General features: G+C 35.2%; 1 protein-coding gene across 1 annotated transcript in view; it reads left to right on the top strand.

The window, feature by feature from the left end:
* The first annotated feature begins 2136 nt into the window (after nucleotides 1-2136).
* The window catches only part of LOC123671419 (hemicentin-1), a 365630-nt gene continuing 349292 nt past the window's right edge, over nucleotides 2137-18474 (top strand). Inside the window, exons 1-2 of the mRNA XM_045605267.1 lie at nucleotides 2137-2271; nucleotides 8432-8965. The gene's annotated coding sequence lies outside the window, so the exon portion shown is untranslated. The remainder of the gene's footprint in view (nucleotides 2272-8431; nucleotides 8966-18474) is intronic.

The raw sequence follows: 18474 nt of genomic DNA on the forward strand, positions 1-18474 counted from the left end.
TTAACTCCAAGATATTTGGGGGCAAAATTATGATTTAAGACGGAATTCTTGAAAGTTACTCTCAATTTTCTGTGTTTTTGTTGATTATTATAACTGTACATATGTACACACCTATGAGATGTGATTGATTATATCATTTTTTGTAAGTTTATCTAGACGAGGGGTTTTGATAAAATTCGGTTAAGATATCTAAAATACTGGTGTGTTCATTGATTAAATTTTGTTCAAGATAATTCTGCCGACTCAGGCTCGGGAGATGGTGTTGTGGCCTTCGCGTACCAATTCATTGCGTTCCCATCGGGTATTTAAAACTCGTTGCATTACGGTAGAGTCACCCCTACACCATGAAGAGGGATGGTGTATTGGGCAGAGATCACTGGCTTGCATAACTGAAGATTCCACCAGTGATCTTGAGATGAAACGATGCAATCCCCGGAGAGAGAGCGCACCTACATAAATATGTTGAAGCGCTGAGGCAACTCACTGACCCGCTCAACGTCCAATTACAAATAAAATGTTTCTAAACGACAATATAAACAGCCCACAAAATTCAGTCAAATACTTGGGCCTCCCCTTCGATAAAAAACTTAACTTCAATGAACATATAAACAGTATGTCCTAAAAAGGTTATATAATATTTCGTAACATTCTTCCATTTCTAAGCGGAAATAGCAAATTGATTGAAAAATCGAAAAATCGTATTTACAAATAAGGCACTAGACAGCATTCTTGTATTCAAATGCCATTTGGAGCAACGTATCAAAAAAACAACTACAAAAACTTCAAATAATACAAAATAAATTCCTTCGAGTCATTCTGAATGACACAAGATACACGAAATTAAAAAAAATACATTCAACTGGAAATATTGAGACCATCTAGGAAATAAACATAACCAAACACATAAATTTTTCAATTATACATGCGAAAAAACTAGAGAAAAATAGATTCCTGGGCACGACAACTACTTAAAACACTAAAATCAAAATAAAACATAAACCTTCTCATTATATCACATTGATATGATCTTATTTCTTTTCTATTTAGGTACCCACCTTAAATCCACCCGAGACGTATATGTGTTTTTTTGGTTCAACATACCTCTAGCAAAATCTTTACTTCACTCACATATATGTAGATAATTGAATATAAATTAAAATTTTTTTTCATTAGATATATCATAATATATAAGATATAATGATAAACGAAGGTAGCCCTCTGTTCGGGAAACATGTGTTCTAAAGAGTACAATGTATAATGTGAAAGTAGTAGAGATTAATTCAAACCAATTTTTGTATGATACTATAGAAATAAAATCAATATCAAGAAAAATTTTCAAAACTCTCTTATTACTGGTGCTATTAGGTACCAGTAATAAATAAAAAAAAAATTAATTTCATGCCATTTTCAAATTTTCTTATAACATAAAAACAATTGAACCTATAAGGTTACAGTTTTCACCAAGTTAATTTTCTCAAAAATCGAGCCCGAAAATGTGCCATTCGTTTTTCTCTAGCTCAAAGGAATTCTGAGACCCCCTCACTAGACAACGAATTTGGGACACCTGATAAGTATGAGCTTTTGAAAAAAAAAATTAAGCATTTTTATTGGAAACGGAAAATTCTAGCTGAAGAAATCATACAAAAATGAAAAAATTAGTTGAAATTGAGTAACCAAATAGCAATTCGAATATGAAATGAAATAACTACCATAATCCCAGTTTATTGCCAGGTGAAAAGGTGGTTTCGGGAAATTTGGATGTCCCAAAATATAAATAGCTTTTATTTGGCCCTTAAGATTAGATTTGAAACAAAAACCTCGAATAACGGACTTTTTTAAATTTACTGTCTCTGTAAACTATCGACCTACCTGAATCCAGGGATGTTTTGGAGAAGTTTCAGTCACAAAATATTTCATGGACAATGTTCAGTAACTACGATTTAATCGATTTCAATAAACAATCTCCATTAGAAACATTTTAATTTGTAGATTAGGTTTTATAAATTACAGAAATGGCCAGCAACGGACGTATTAGAAAAACGCGTTAGAAAAGCGGTAAATTTGAACGTTTTCTTAAAATTGTGACAACTCAATCATACCAGACCAGAGAAATATTAAATTCAAGGTCATGACAAAACTATCGAATCAACGTCAGATGTAGATTGAGTTTGACGAATTTTCAATGATAATGTGCCTATACTAAATGAATATGACACGTGGAAAATAATATTTCTAGAATGTTATTCAACACGTCTTCAATAAATTAGTCAGGTAAGTCAGCTACTCTAAGTATCAGTAAAATTTTTTAGCGCTTGTAACAATGTCTGTTATTCTCTAATTTCTGTCCGTTTAGAGACTCAACAATTTTGATGGTAGGTTGAGGTGGTTGAGGGGTTGAGTGAAGTAGTCTTGGCTGGACTTAAAAATTGCAAAATAAAGACTCGACGACTTCAGCCTATACGCGTAGGATAGAAAAATCTCCTCGCCGTCGGCTTCCACTCCCCGCTAAGAGGAACATTCACCCAATCCCAGATATTTTAAGTATCAGGAGGGGTAGAGCTTGGTCGTGTCCGGTTCTTGTGGTCCCCCTGGTTCTCTTCGAACTTCTGGTCCTCACTCCTCTTACACGCGATCTCGCTGATCCTTGGACCTGTCCGTCGCCTCGTATTATATTACAAATATACTCACCCTATTCCTAATTACTTGATATTTCTCTAGAGATTTTTGGGTACTATTCCAGTTGTTGAGATGATAATTGGAATAGTTCTCGTTGATATCATTCCCCACTGGCGCTTTATCTGAAATTCGAGGTCCCTATATTTTGAAATTTTTTCGACCTCCTTTTGACGCATGTTGTTGTTATTTGGTATTGCTACGTCGATGAGTATTGCTGTCTTTTGATGTTTATCGACTAGTAGTATATCTGGTCTGTTGTTAGGGACTGTTTTATCAGTCAAAACTGTACGATCCCAGTACAGTATATAGCGTTCGTTTTCCAGGATGGTCTCTGGTTGGTACTTGTAGTATGGCACTTTCTCAGAATGAATTAGTTCTAATATGGTTGCCAATTCTTGGTGTAATATTTTTCCTATTGCATCGTGTCTCTTTTTATATCCTCCCGTGATATGTTGGATTGTATCATTCGTTAGACACCCATATCGGCATCGATCGTCAGTAATAGTTCGATCCTTAATGATATGATTGCAGCAATTTCTCGTTGAGATCACTTGATTTTGGATGGCCCTGCTTCCATGCAGGGGCTTCTCTCTCCATCTTTGTAGTTTTTCTTGGTTTGTCTGGTGTTGTATGAAAATTGCTACTTGTGAAGTTGTAAAGTTGTTGATTCGTCTGCTTCACACAGTATTTTGTAGACGTCTGATATACTTGGTTGATCTCTGAAGTATTCATGTAGGCTTTCTATTTGCCCATTAGCAAGTTCCATGATGTCCATCAGACCCCTGCCTCCTCTATTTCTTGGCAGTGTTGCCCTCTCAATGCTGCTTTTCCATGGAGCAAACCAGAGATCAAAAACCTGCAACTCAAAATGAGAACGCTGATAACAAAAGCAAATAAAGATTCTATTATTATTATTATTGATCTCAAATGCTACGGTTGAGTTCGTTAATGACAGAACTTGGACGTAAATAAGGCTATTCGGATTTTTTTTTCTATTCGATCGAGATGAAAATATGCATTTGGACCAAACCCATAGAAAATTAAAAAAATATCGAAAAAAATTACAAAATATCTCTGTGGTCACAAAATCGACGGAGTTGATATGTTACTATAAAATAACAATTCGAAACTCTGCATGAAATTAAAAGCTGATTACATTATCAGAATCACAGATAACTAAGGGAGAATATTGAAAAAGAAATACCCAATATTTCTTTAATCACATACACGATTTGGTTGAGTGTATGCATAGGATAACCTTTTCGTGCAATTTTTCGTGTGGTAGCGTCATCAAAACCATAATTTTAATATGGCTAAAAAACCTAATACATATTTCAGTGACAAGACAACAGATCTGATCGAGATTCGAGATACAGTGTGTTAGACTTATTTTCAAGTTTTTCTCTTATGGTATACAGGGTGTCCGGAAAAATGTGGGAAATCTCTCGGATGCAGATAAAACATAATAAAATCAAGTTCCCATCATTTTTTGCCTAGCGGCCCTTCCTACGGAGATACGGCCTCCTAAATGACGTCACTGGAAATCCATTTTACTGGAATAAATTTCAAAGTACTTATTATAATTTAAAGAAAATTTGATACGATGAACAGTATTAGGGACCTCTTGAAATACTGCCCTTAAATTTAAATTAGGTCTTTTAGTTTACCAGGGGCGGACTAGGTTGTACATTTTAATGCTTACATTTTCAACACCCTGCATGATAAGGAGTAGAAAAAAAAAACAAATTTGGATAGCTTGAATATTAGGCTAAAAAAGGTACTCTTGTTTATTGTCGATAAAATGAACCGTTTTCGAAAAACAAAATAACAAAGGAATTAATTTTTTTATTTCTATTAAAAAGAACCATGATTTCTAATTATGTGTGATACGAAAGTTATCCTAGTTATTGTTGTTTATGTTATTGAATCCGACATAATTACAATGAATTATTTTCACGTGTACAATACTCTCCTGGAGTTTGGCCCGTTCCTCCCGACTCAGCCTGTATATAATATATATGTAGGCTTGGGTAATCGATCGTCTAGAGGTATGATTCGATTAACTGGCCTTTCGTCTTGTTCTCCGTTACTTTGTTGGATTTGTAATAATTAAACTCTTTTGAATTATTCACATCTATTTACAAACCCACATTTATATAGTACAAACTCAGTATTGAGAAGATCCTAATAACGTCCTAATTACAAGTTTCTCACTATGATACTGAATTTCGTCTTTAACTCTAGTTGATTACTCGAAGCGTCTTCGATTATCACGTCTTCGTCGTACTTCAAGTTTTGGTCGTCTCGTCTTTAACTTGTTCGCGACTCGTCTTAATCTAGTCCGCGAACCGTCTTTTCGTCTTACGTCTTAAGTTGACCGACCGAACTTGACTCGTCTTCGGCTTAAGTTGAACTGTGCTCTCTGCCGATTGGAACTTACCCTGTCTCGAATATCGACCTCCCTTCTTTCGGCTTGACCACACCCTTAGGGAAAGTACCACCCCCTAGTCCAATAAGAATTTTGCCGTACCGCCCACAAAGATCTTCGCGGATTCCTGGAAATCGAATATTCTCGAAGGACTAGAACCTGATACACAGATGTGACACATCTGGTACGACCGTATTGTCTTCGAATTTTCACAACCCCCCAGTAAATCTCTTCAAGATTTACAACTCCATGACATATCTTCAACACCTCGAAGAATAACACATCCTTTTTACATTATATGTACAATAACAATTCGTTCCCTTGTAAATTCATTGAAACTGTCATGCCCTCGACACTTGAAGAAATTAATAGGTCTCCAAGCATCCGGTTGACCATCTCAATTATTTACAGGGAATAATAACTGGATCCTACATATATTACTTTGTTTTTCCTTATATATTATTTTGATTCTTGTCACATAAGGGAATCACACTTTATACGATCTGAAGTGAAAAGTGGCATGAATTCAATTAGAAACGCTGAATAAATTAAATCTTTTTTGCTAGCATTCAGCAAAAATTGTGTACAGTTTTGTTTTGGTATGAATTAACTAATGCGATTATTATAAGACTATCAGCCAAATCCCAGCCACTTCGAACATCCATCAAATTCTAGGGAATTTACATCTCGTACTAGACTAAATAAAAATTTCAATACCGGAGGTGCGCTCGGCCTATATGGAACGGAACTTAATTAGTAATAACTGCACTGGAAAAGCCGTCGCTGACCTGCTCCAGTTTGGATTGCTTTTTGAGAGCTACATTCATTTCGTTCGGAACAAGGGAAACAAAATTAGAAATAATTGCATTCTGCTGGGGCCTTCCACATACCTACATACACAATAGTAAACAATTCACCGTAAATAGAATGAATGTTATGCACTGTACCTCTCATTACGCTCAACGGCCTCAAAATTTTGTCCCGTAATGAATTGTGAGTATTTGCACAAAGATCTATCGATATCATGTGTTTACTATTGAATTTATAAAGAGCGATTCTCTGCTTTTTTGGTTAATTATTTCCAATAACAAATATTTGGAATGGTTTGAGGAAAACTATTGACGTCCCCATAATTTCAGCAGTTGGTGGAATGTGCATAATCATCATTATCATTAATGCACGAGTAGGAAATATTCAATTTGGTATAAATTATTGAATTGAAATAGATACTTGAAGTCGACATTTGTGAGCATTTCAAACCTATTGCACTTTGACTTTGAAATGGAAATGTGAAAATCACTCGGACCAGTCTTCTGATTCGAGGGGGTACAACTTTTCCGCTTTTTTCATTCCCGTAACTTCAACCCCCTTACGGGGTGAGTACAACCTCTTGATTTTGAATATGGATGAGAGGTGTTACCATAACTAATTTCGAAGATTGTATCGAGTACTATTTGACTAAAATTTCGCTTCAAAATATCCATCGATAATTAAATAACAGCGAAAATAATGAAAGAGGCAATGTGGAATTTATCTCGAGAATCCGATACATTTCAAAGGTACTAGTTATGTTGTTAATTTTTTGTCCAAAAAAGTATTAATTTCTTGTCCAAAAAAGTAGATGGACCATGTTTTTGATTTACCTTAGTCTATTGTGAACTTTTGAACGTGTGTCAAAGCGATTGTAAATTTGTAGTAGAATTGAAATGTTGTATTCCGTAGGAAAAACGAACGACATCCTGGAAAAAATGTATCCGCTGCTTACGTTGAACAACTGGTTGCCAAATTTAACGCTACTGGTTCGGTCAAAAACAAAAAAAAAGGCGAATGAAAGCGACGAAGGGAAGGACCTTGAGTACTAGGAAATTGTCCAATGTATCTGGTGTTTCATGAACAACGATACAAAAATACAAATCAATATTGCTTTCTACAAAAACACAAATGAACATGAGTATAAAAAATTATTGAAAAATAAAACAGAAATATAATATGAAATACCGAAAAACTAACCGATTAAACTAAATTTTTTCTTATTTTCATGTTTGCAAATTCTTTCGTTATATCACTTTCAATCGGAAGTATTACTAAGAACTGCTGTATGTTTTCCTTCATAACTTTTCTATATTTATTTTTTATTATAAATGTAGGCTTGGTTTATCTATAGCCTAGACGTATGATTCGATAACCTGGCCTTTCGTCTTCTTCTCCGTGACTTTGCTCGGGTTTGTGATAATTTTCACACTTTTAATTATATACATCTATGTATTTATTTATTTATTTAACATAAGCAGGAATCCTAACAGGAATAACCCAATTACAGGGATTCACCACAAAAAAGAAGATATTTACAATTGAGAATGAACATAAAATATAAGATAAAACATATCAACAATATCAAAAAAATGAACAATTCAGTAATTTCTACATAGATACAAATATAATTTTTCCCTAAAAGCAACTTGAGAAATATTGAAAATGTCAATAAAAAAATTGTGCCAGTTATAAAACCGCATGATTCTCAAAAAAATGGAGTTATAAAACAACGACGTGCGCGCTCTTGGGACATAAAACAGTTCTCTTCGACGTCCGGTGAAAGCACGAGTGTTTAAATAAACCTCACTAATGAGAGGAAAATCGAAGTGGCCATTCATTATCCGATATAAAAAAGTTTGATCGAATACAACCCTTCTTTGCTCCAGAGTAGTCTATCTAACCTCAACCTTGCATCATAAGGACATTCAACTTGTCTATTCCAGAACCTGTAGTATAAGACTCTAGTGAACTTTCTTTGTACCCTTTCGATCCGATTAATATATTTGTGATAAAAGGGATTCCAAATTGGTGTTGCATATTCAACTATACTGCGAACAAGCGAAAAGTAAAGAACCTTTAGCGTTTCCTCACTTCTAAATGAACGCGAAATTCTCAGAATGAAACCGAGCATTCTGAAAGCTCTAGTCCGAGAACCGTCTTTACGTCTTACTTCTTGAGCCTCGACTAACCGATAATTAACTCTGAACTTATTCGACTTTGACTTCGACTCTAACTAACTGATCTCCTCTGGCTATCGACTTCCCTTCTTCCAACATGGCCACACCCTTAGTATCACCCCGATATCGGGGGAAAGTACCAAGTACCATCCCTAGTCCAATAAGAGTTTGGCCGTATCGATCACAAATCTCTTCGCTGATTACTGGAAATATCAACCGTGGAATATTCTCGAATGAGCAGGAGGTGATACGCAGATGTGACATCCGGTACCACCGTGCTCTTTTTCGAGAAGATCGTGAACTTGGACACTTCATTAATTTTCATTTTCAATTGCAGGAAAAATTTTCATTCGGAAGAAAAGTTTATTTAATCGGGGGCCCCTGAGGACCTTGAGGCCATACGTTCCAGCGTACTAAGCGTACCGGTTGATCCGCCACTGTACCCTGTAATCGGGCCAAATTTATTTGGCGGGAGAATGCTATTTATCCAGCCTTCGTGCAAGTAGAATGCAGAAGACCATCAAACGATAATTTTTCAACACCACCTCATTTCGTCCAATCGGTGTGTCAGTTCTTAGATGAAACTTTTCTTCACGCCTGGATTGGAAGAAGAAGATTGGAATATTGAGTGGCCACTCAGATCACCTAATCTGGTTCCAGTGGGCTTTTTTCTATTGGGTCACCTGAAATCCAAGATTTACGCTACCCAGCCTGAGTCACAGGATGATTTGCGAACTCGGATCATTAATGAATGCCGTCAAATTCCACCAGAAATCTTGAGTATAGTACGTGAAGGTTTTCAGCGAAACTCGCATTACTGCAATGAAGTGGTAGGTGCCTATTTCCAGCATTTAATATAGTAATCACAAAAGTAAGTACTCTTCCAATATTTTACCTGTCATTTTGTTATCGATGGAAATTTTGAAGCGAAATTTCACGATAAGAACTTCGAAATGAGGTATTGCAACACCTCTTATCCATATTCAACATCTACGGGTTGGGCTCACGCCCTTAAAGGGGTTGCAGTTATGGGGATGCGAAGAGCGGAAAAGTAGTTCCCCCTCGAATCAGAAATTGACGGGTCCGAGCGATTTTCCACATTTTCATTTTGAAGCCGAAAAATCGATTAATTTAAGATATTAATTGAATGGACCTCACTGATTCCTTCGAAATCTGATATTATAAAGATGAAATATTCAACCATTGTTAAAAATTGGGGTTCCTGTAAAAAAAATATCTATTTTTCTAATGCGAAGCATGCAAATTTGGATGAATATCAAGATTTGTTTTATTTTTATTCATTTTATCATGTTTTTTCAAAGGACATACCACGAGTGCTTCAAATATTATCGATTATATTTCTCTTTTTCACGAAAACTTGTTTATTTGGCAAAAACATGAAAACAAACCAATTGATGAAATTTAATCTATATTCGGTTTGTTTGAATGTTTTTGCCCCAAATAAATCAGTTTGAGTGATGAAAATAAAAAAATATCTGATAAAATTTGAAGAACGAGTTGTATTTAAAAAGATTATTTTTTTCAGCAATTTAAATGCTCAATATTCTCTTTGGTGATGGCACTCAATCGGTTTGTGTTAATTTTTCAATAATGCACTTGAAGCTGTCAATAGTGACGAATTCAATGTAAAATTTTGACGTTTCAATGTAAATAAGGTATTATCGATGAGGAAGTAGTATTATCAGTAGTATAATCCCGAATGATTTTTTTTTTATACGCATCTCTCGGGAAAAGACTGAGCTTATAACGCCCTTTCAAGCGCCCCGAGATGAATTTAGAAGAAATCGGTTTGTGCGTGTCTTAAACTGCTGTAAGTTGTAACCAAGGGGGAATACATCTTGAGGTAGGGTATTCCATAGCCTTGCAGTTCGGTAAAGAAAAGCCTTCTGATACACCGATGTCCTAGCTGTAGAAATTGGCTGGAGCAATGCATTGCCATTAGAAACTGAAATAGTATACAGCTATAAAAAGGAAAACCAATGTAAAAATGAATTACAAAGTAATATTGAAATAATTATGGATTCAATATTTTTGATAATTCATTGTTAAAAGTCACTTCAAACCACTTTCAGGTATACAAGTTATTAAAAACTTCACTTTTACGTTGAAAATTTGTGCAGTAAAACTGTCTACGAGAAAATTTGGAGTACACGTCTCAGTTTAGTTTTTAGTGGTGTTTCCGAATATTAAAACAGATCTTCAAAATTCCGATGTACAGGGTGTTGTTATGAGGATTCAAACGATTCATAATTTTTTGTTAACCCGGACCTGGATTTTCAAGGCGGTTATTGCATGATACGTTTGGGCTCTCAATTAGGAATATATTGGCCAAATATGAGGAAAATATACCGGGAGGTTCGTTTGATATGGCCTGAGAAAGAAACGGGCAAAATTCATAAAACACCCTGTATTTCGGCTACGAAGACAGTTAGACCCAATAAATGGGGTAACTCCAGAACAGCCTTGGTGCCACCTATGCACCTGTGAAGTATTTCCGTTTCCCAATGAAATACCCTGTATATTATTGGGAGAAAAGCTCAATATTTCAGTAACGAAAAAAAATTAAATTTCAAAGAAAATTGTAATTTTTGGCACAAAGATCGCAACTGTGTTATTCCGTTACTAGGGATAAGTAAAAATACTTGAATATGTTACAGGAAAAATGAACTAAGCTGTTTTAAAAAATAGGTACTGATGATACACTTCCAGGGTCAATTTGAAAAGATCACTTAGCACTCCTTCAGGATGGGAAAGGTAGACCTCTTTCAGCATCATCAAAAAATTAATTTCCCATATCAGTCAGAAGCATCTCCTCATATTCCTCGGATTGAACATACATCAAGGGTTCCTTCCATTCGGAACTAATGCCCCGCCAGACGATCAGCTGCGTATATCAATCTATTATGAACGGCGAAAGTTCACGGCTCTCAAAGCTGGCCTCTCTCATTTTCCTGAATTATTTCTGGAAAGTTTGGCGGTTTGGAAGGCGCGTTTGCACTTTATTGAAAAAGAAGCAGGGATGTTCAAGATTTACGGCTTCCCTTTAACGTAAATCTCGAACTTGTTGGTCTGTAAGGCAAGAGTTTTTAACAGATAGCTCATTTGTCATTGATATCTATACGTGCCGTGGTCTTCGGCAATCAAACGCCAAGCCAATTTCGCAAATTTTCCAATATTTTATTCCGGACGCATTCTTATTACCTTGGCTAAACGGAAAAACCGCAGACGATTTATTGTATTGTATTTCTGATTGTTCGGATAGTATATTGCGTTTTTAGTATTTGCAGTTTCGATTTCCATATCGTTTTTCATTCGTCCACGTCTTTCTCAGGGTGGAACTTGATGTCTAGGTATTTCTGTAGGGGGAAAGGATGGAAACTCTGGTTTTTCTATTCCTGTTTTGATAATAATCATTTAATAGGGATTTATTAGTGAAAAATTCAGGTATCGACATTTTAAACATGGAAAATATTGCTTCATTTAAATTATGAATATACTGCTCCACAAGAGTTAGGGATATCGTATTCAATCGTTTTGAAAAGTATGTAATCTTCGAGAAAATTGCTGTTAAATCATTTAAAAGTCAATAACAACTTGAATCGATTCAATAAAAATCAGTATGAGACATTTCGTCAATCTGGTCGCCTTTTTTCTGAAGTTCGGTTCTTTGCATATGCTTCATGAATGTTCTTATTTTGAAATGAAGTTAGTTTATCAACGGCTCCGATTTGAAACAAGTTCTCATAAAATGCCAAGAAGTAAATTAACAAACGCTGAGGCTAATAGGGCTATCGGAATGCTACAGGGTGGCCTAACTCAGGTTGTTGTAGCGGAAAGGCTCCAAGTCAGCTAAAGTATGATATCTCGACTTTGGAATAGGTTCAGGGAGACAGTTCCGTGTTGGAAAGAGCAAGGCTTGGTGGACGACGAAAAACAACACCTGCTCAGGATCGTTTCATCACCGTTTCGGCGAGAGAAACCCTACATATACGTGTAGAATGCTACGGAATACTCTTCAAAATGCAGATGGGGTCCAAGTTTCCATCGAAACCATCAGACGAGAGTTTGAGAGAGGTGAATCTAGGATCTAGACGTCCATTAAAAGGAGTTCCATTTACACGTGACCATAAGCGTCAAAGACTGGAATGGGAAAGGCAACATATCAATTGGAACGATCATTGGCGTAGTGTCCTTTTCACTAATGAATCTAGATATTGACGATTTTCAGATTCTCGAAGAATAAGGGTATGGACTATCCCACGCATATCCCGTAATCGTGGTAATCGTAATCGTCAAAGAAGTTCGTCCATTCCGAGGGGGTAGTGTTATGGTATGGGCCGGGATATGTTTCAACGGGCGCACAGATCTACACATTTGTCCTGGGAATATGACCGCCTTACACTATAGGGAGCATGTCATTGACAATGTTGTGCCAAATTTTCACGCTGCTATTGGTGAAACTTTTCAATTTCTAGACGATAACGCTAGACAGCACCGTGCAGCACATTTACCAATACCTCCGCACTCACCAGATTTGGATTGCATAGAACATGCATGGGATATGCTCCAAAGAAGATAAGATAATCATCAACCTACCCCAGAATTCTTTTGATCATCTGAGAGAGCTTTTCCCCCGTTTATGGAATCAAATTCCTCAAGAAATGTTCAACAACCTCGTGTGTATAGTATGCAAAGAAGCTGTTATTGATGCCCGTGGAGGCCATACATTGTATTGATAGTCTTAAAATGCTTGAATACAATATTTTTTCTCTGAGTCTTTTAGTTCTTGAGATGCTCTCAGTAAGCATCGAATTTGAGACACCCTGTACAATTTTTTTCATTGAAAAATGACAAAATAACAATAAATAAATACCAACGGGTCTCTTACTGTCACTCTGTATGAAATTTTCATTGTATACAACTTTTTGAAAACGGTCGCCCCTCTCAATATATCATCCTGTATCAAGACAACAATCATCCTGTATATCTCAAAATCTGGTCATAGCAAAGCCAATACTGGTTGATATTATATAAGTGTACTCGAATTAAGGGTAATGAAAAGAAATTGAAAAATTTCATGGACTTTTTTAATTACAGGGTGAGTTATGAATTAATTTTTTTTAATTATGTTAACTTATCCAATATCTTACAATGATTTTTAATGAAAACCAGTCTAGAATTATTACCCTATGGGTAAGAAATATTTGCCGCTCCAAAAGTGTTTCATTCAAGATTATTTCCTACGAGAAATGTTAATTCAAAGAAATGCCATTTTTCAACTTCGTCAACCTGCATCACGAAACTAGCCATAGGTGGAGTTGGACTCATATAATGTCTTGTTTATAGAAGGTCATATTCTACAACATACTAAAAATTTATAAATATTAATCGGTAACAATTTTTGCTGCCTGGTCCTTTACGGATCACTCTACAGGTGGTCTGAAAGATACAGAAATTATTTCAAAATGACCTTCAAAAAATGTCAATGAGTCCATTTATTCAATGATTCTCTGATTTTTTTTGCTTATCGGAAAGTCTAGTAAGTCGTCTTCATTTTTTTGTTGAGACATGTTGTGCCTTAAATGAATATTTTCAAAGAAATGTTATGATTTCATTTTTGGTACGGGAACTGGCATCTACTCAAAGAGACATCTGGGAGAATATGAGAGATGAATATTGATGAGACTTTTTCAGCAGAAAATAGGCATTCATTAAAATTTTTTAATATAAACCAAATGGTAGAGAAAGCCAATTCGAGAACTGTAAAGCAATTTAAAGCTAGGTTAAGAAATAGTAATTTACGTAACAAGTCCGGAAAATAGGGTTTTTTTGGACGAATAGACAAAATTCCAGGACGAGCGTAAGCGAGTCCTGGAAGTCTGTGAATCCAAAAAAACCATTTTCGGGCGTGTTGCGTACAATATTTTTTCGGCAACCATGTAAAATAACACTATCGCTGCTGCTTTCCATATTTTATTGCGATTGTGATAAAAAAACATGAACATTTTTGACAACTAATTTCATATGAACTGTCAGCCGTTATCTCGGTTGCTATGGATTCTATGATTCTTTTCCGGCCTAGTCCAGGAAGTACATACTTTCCGGACTAGGCCGGAAAATGCTACTTTCTCAGAGAAGAAGCGTCCGGGAAGTGAGCACTTCCCGGACGCTTGCGAAAAAAAAAAATTTGCGGGTATAGCTTGGATTTTTGTGTTTTTGATGTATTTGTTTCCATTTGATTTTATTTTATTTTTCTCATGTGATAACATATAAGATTTTTTGTATAGTAGCAAGTTTGTTAAATAATTATTATTATTATTATTTCGAACTCCTTGAGAGTTCCGAAAATATTTTGATGATTTATTTGATTTAAAAAACTATTCACTTCAGTCACAACATGTCCCAACAAAAAATGAAGACTACTAATGGATCATTATACCCATGATATGTCGAAAAAAGTGGTCTACGTCAAAAAATACCACAGATAAATGATGACAAGTGAGGTATTCCGAAATCAGAATTTCATGCAGATAATGAGTATGACATAAAATTATGCATTCTTATTTAAAAAACAGGGTGGTATCGTGTTTCACCCCTTTCGGACCAGCATGCAGAATCAAAAATAATTTAAGCTTATGCGCTGAGTACTGTCGATTTCGTCAAAATTTGTATCGTTCTCCTACCCCACTTACGGCCTGTATATATTTACCTATGTACAGTCCTGTGGTTTGCAATTGTTGCTTCGAAAAAACGAGCGCTTGAAATCTCTCGACTTGCTTTTTTTTTATATTCTTCTTGAATTATATATGGTTCTGGTAGAATTCTCAACTCGAAATTTTGCACGATAATTATTGAAATGGTTATTCTATCCATATACAGAATCTTGACCAAATCCTATACTATAGTTACGGAAATATTTCTTCTCTAATATTCTCCTTGAATTTTCTATGGTTCTGATAATGTGATCAGCTTGAAATTTCGCAGGGAGCTTGAATTTGTTATTTCCCCTAAAAACTCAAAATCTCATTGCAGTCGATTTTGTGGTAAACATATTGGGTAATTTTTTTTGATTTTCTCTGGTTGGAGCTTGAAATTGAGATTTAACATCTGAATGTGATATTTCATTTTGATCATCATGAAATATCGCATGTAGGTAGAAATTATCATGCCACACCTTTTAACAATATGTATTTAATTTCGGAACTTATTATTATTAACGAACTTAATCGTGGCATTCCAAACTTTCCTGAAAATTTCAAGTTTCTAGCTCTTCGAGAGTTTCGTTTGCACGTCGGATGGACAGATTCGAATTTGAGGACTCATTTTCATCAGTGAGTTGGACTTGTTATTTGTGAACATTCCTAACTCAAAATTCGAAATTAAAAGACATTGTAGTAAGATGAAATATTGAGATTGAGCGATTTTTACAGGAAACGAGCGATCAAAATGTATTTTATCTTTCAAGTCTATAGTTGAATAAATTTTAAAACATTTTGATTGTGGTTGATAAAGCTAGTGCTCAGGGGTTTGAGATTTCAAGAATTTCCAGTGCAGTGAACACAACCAATACTACGGTCTTTCAACTCACACATGTCATTCTCTCTTTCGGCATATCAGTTGCACCTACATCTGCGTGAAGGTACGCCCCTGTACCATCTGTGGAAATTTTTTATTTGTTATTTCGGTAGTTCTGGTGTCGACAAGCCGACGTATTCGTGGGAACTTTAAGTGGCGTTTATAAGAATCAGATGATGACAAACGCGCCGTAAAAAATTCGAAGAACATACATATTGTTTTAACTAATGAAACTATAACGTTCCATTTCAACCGTTTCCTAGAGCTTTTCGTTCTTCATCTCGTTCAGGGCTAATGCTCGTCGAAATCGTGTTTAATTACCGACAACAGCTTGCTTTTAGATGGGAGATGCTTTAGAATTAGTATTCCAGGAAGGTGTCGAGGATGAATCATGTGGGAGTGGAAAAATCATATTTTTGAGCTGGCATTGTGTGCTCATTATGAAAAATAGATTTTGGGGATATAAAGAAAAGCTTCAAGTCTTGAAAAAGATTGTACCGGGTTTTCACCATAATTTGACCCCCCCTTTAACTTTATTACTAAAAGAGGTACAAAAAAATGTTTTCTACAAAAGTTTTATGAAATCGACTAGTGTTTTTCAAGATGATTTCACAAAACGAAATATATACAGAGTGGGCAACATATTAATTGCAACTTCATTTTTTCAAATGGAACACCTTGTATATTTTTCTATATTTGAATAGCTTTTTTTCCCCTGATTTCGAATTGGATGATTTGGATGCTACACCATATATTCTCTTCTTGTAGATTTCTTATTTTTATTTTTCTTCACATAAAGTGAAAATATTTCAAATATTTCCGCTTCTGCGTAGTGCATATTCGATAAATAGTTTCATTCAATGACAAACGTATGTCATAGATCGTTGCCAACGAGATAACACAAAAAAGGGAATTTTAAATTATCACAGCCTTCCACTTGAAAACTAATTACTTAGCTTGCCAGGTGGTTCTTAAATTTTGAAACTCAGTGGTACTCAGAATAAGAGGGATAGGCCAAACATATGTTATATATCCGAAATCAGGGGAAAACGAGCTAGGCAAACATAGAAAAATATACAGGGTGGAAAAAATAAATTTCCAATCAATATGTTGCCCACTCTGTATATATTACGTTTTGTGAAATCATTTTAAAAAACACTAGTTTTTTGGGGGGGACCATCGGAAGCATCTAGAGTTTTTAGGCTGCAAAAGAGGGCAATTAAAACACTTTGCGGCCTTCAAGCCAGAGACAGCTGTAGGAGTTCTTTTGTATCAGGGAAGATACTCACAATATCAAGCATGTATATCCTAGCCTGTTTAAAATATGTTCACCAAAATATTGAACAGTTTCCAAGAAATATGAACAGACATGCTTTCAACACAAGAAATAAATCTGCTCTAGAAATACCTTACCATCGACTTACTTCATCCCAAAAGTACATTGACCATTGGGGCCCTGTTTTTTATAATGAAGTTCCAAATGCTTTCAAGAGGTTGGATGAAAAGCGATTCAGTCTGGAGATGAAAAAGATTCTGTTGAAGACTGCTTTCTATAGTGTGCAGGAATTTTTAGACAGTGATATTTTTACATGATTTCTATTTAATTAAGTCTATAATGTATTTGTAATGTGTACTTGTTATATACCTTATATGTTGTTAAATTCATATGACGTCTTCCTATATCTTTATATAGAGAATAATAAATTATGATTATGACTAGTCGATTTCGTGAAACTTTAGTAGAAATCATTTTTTTGCACCTCTTCTAGTAACAATGTTAAAAGAGGGGGTCAAATTATGGTGGAAAACCCGGTACCTATTTATGTACTGGAAAATACCACTATGTGAGGCATGATATTCTGAATAACTATACCTACAAGTTTTAGTTATGCGTAAAATACTTTATTGAAAGTATTTTTGAGATAATCAATTTGGTGAAAACGGCAAGTTGATAAATTCAACTATTTTCAAGCTGTTGGAGAAAATTGGAAAATGGCGCGAAAAAAAAAATGTAAAGAGGGTTAGAACTATTTAGAAGGACACTACAGGGATATCGAAAATTGTTTGAAATATAGGGTGGCTTAAATTAAGGATGAGTGTGTTGGTGGAAACAGATCCAAAATATCTCCAATGGTTCCCGGGATATCTCGAAAGAACTAAAAATCGAGATTTCCTTTTTTTCTGTATAACTCATTTGTTTCTGGAGATAACTTCACGAAAATCGGTTTGTAGCCATTATCCAATATAGAGATTTTTTTGGTGTCGTCAGATTTCTTTTTGTATTCATTGTTTCTGAGACACGTTAGTCATTTTTTCCTTATTGGTTCTCCTTATGGGGCGATGAAGAAAAAAATTAGGAATTCAACAATATATTAAAGTCTACAAAAATATCGAGTCAAGTTAGGCAGATTTGAACTTATTTACCATCTATTTTTTTGTTTAAGTAGAAGGCTGGTGCCAGAATTGTCAAGTTATTGAATGCTGGATAATAGCTATGCAGAAGATTACACAAATCTGTCATCGAATTAATTTTTTAGTTCTCGTTTGCACTCATTAATCTTTTCAGCAAAATACACTCCGCTCTCAGAGTTTCCTCTTACCAATTTAGACAATTTAAATTTAGATAATTTGGAGCTGGTTTCAAAAATTTTTGAATATTCAGAAAATGTTCATGGCCAGGCTGTATGGCTATGAGGCTGTTGGCCAGATAAGTGACTTTTATTTTCGTAAAAACGACTTCTTAATTTCTCAAGTATTCGGTCAAGTGATATGTAGAAGCATCTT

The sequence above is a fragment of the Harmonia axyridis genome, chromosome 1 (genome assembly GCF_914767665.1).
Source record: "Harmonia axyridis chromosome 1, icHarAxyr1.1, whole genome shotgun sequence".
NCBI lineage: Eukaryota > Metazoa > Arthropoda > Insecta > Coleoptera > Coccinellidae > Harmonia > Harmonia axyridis.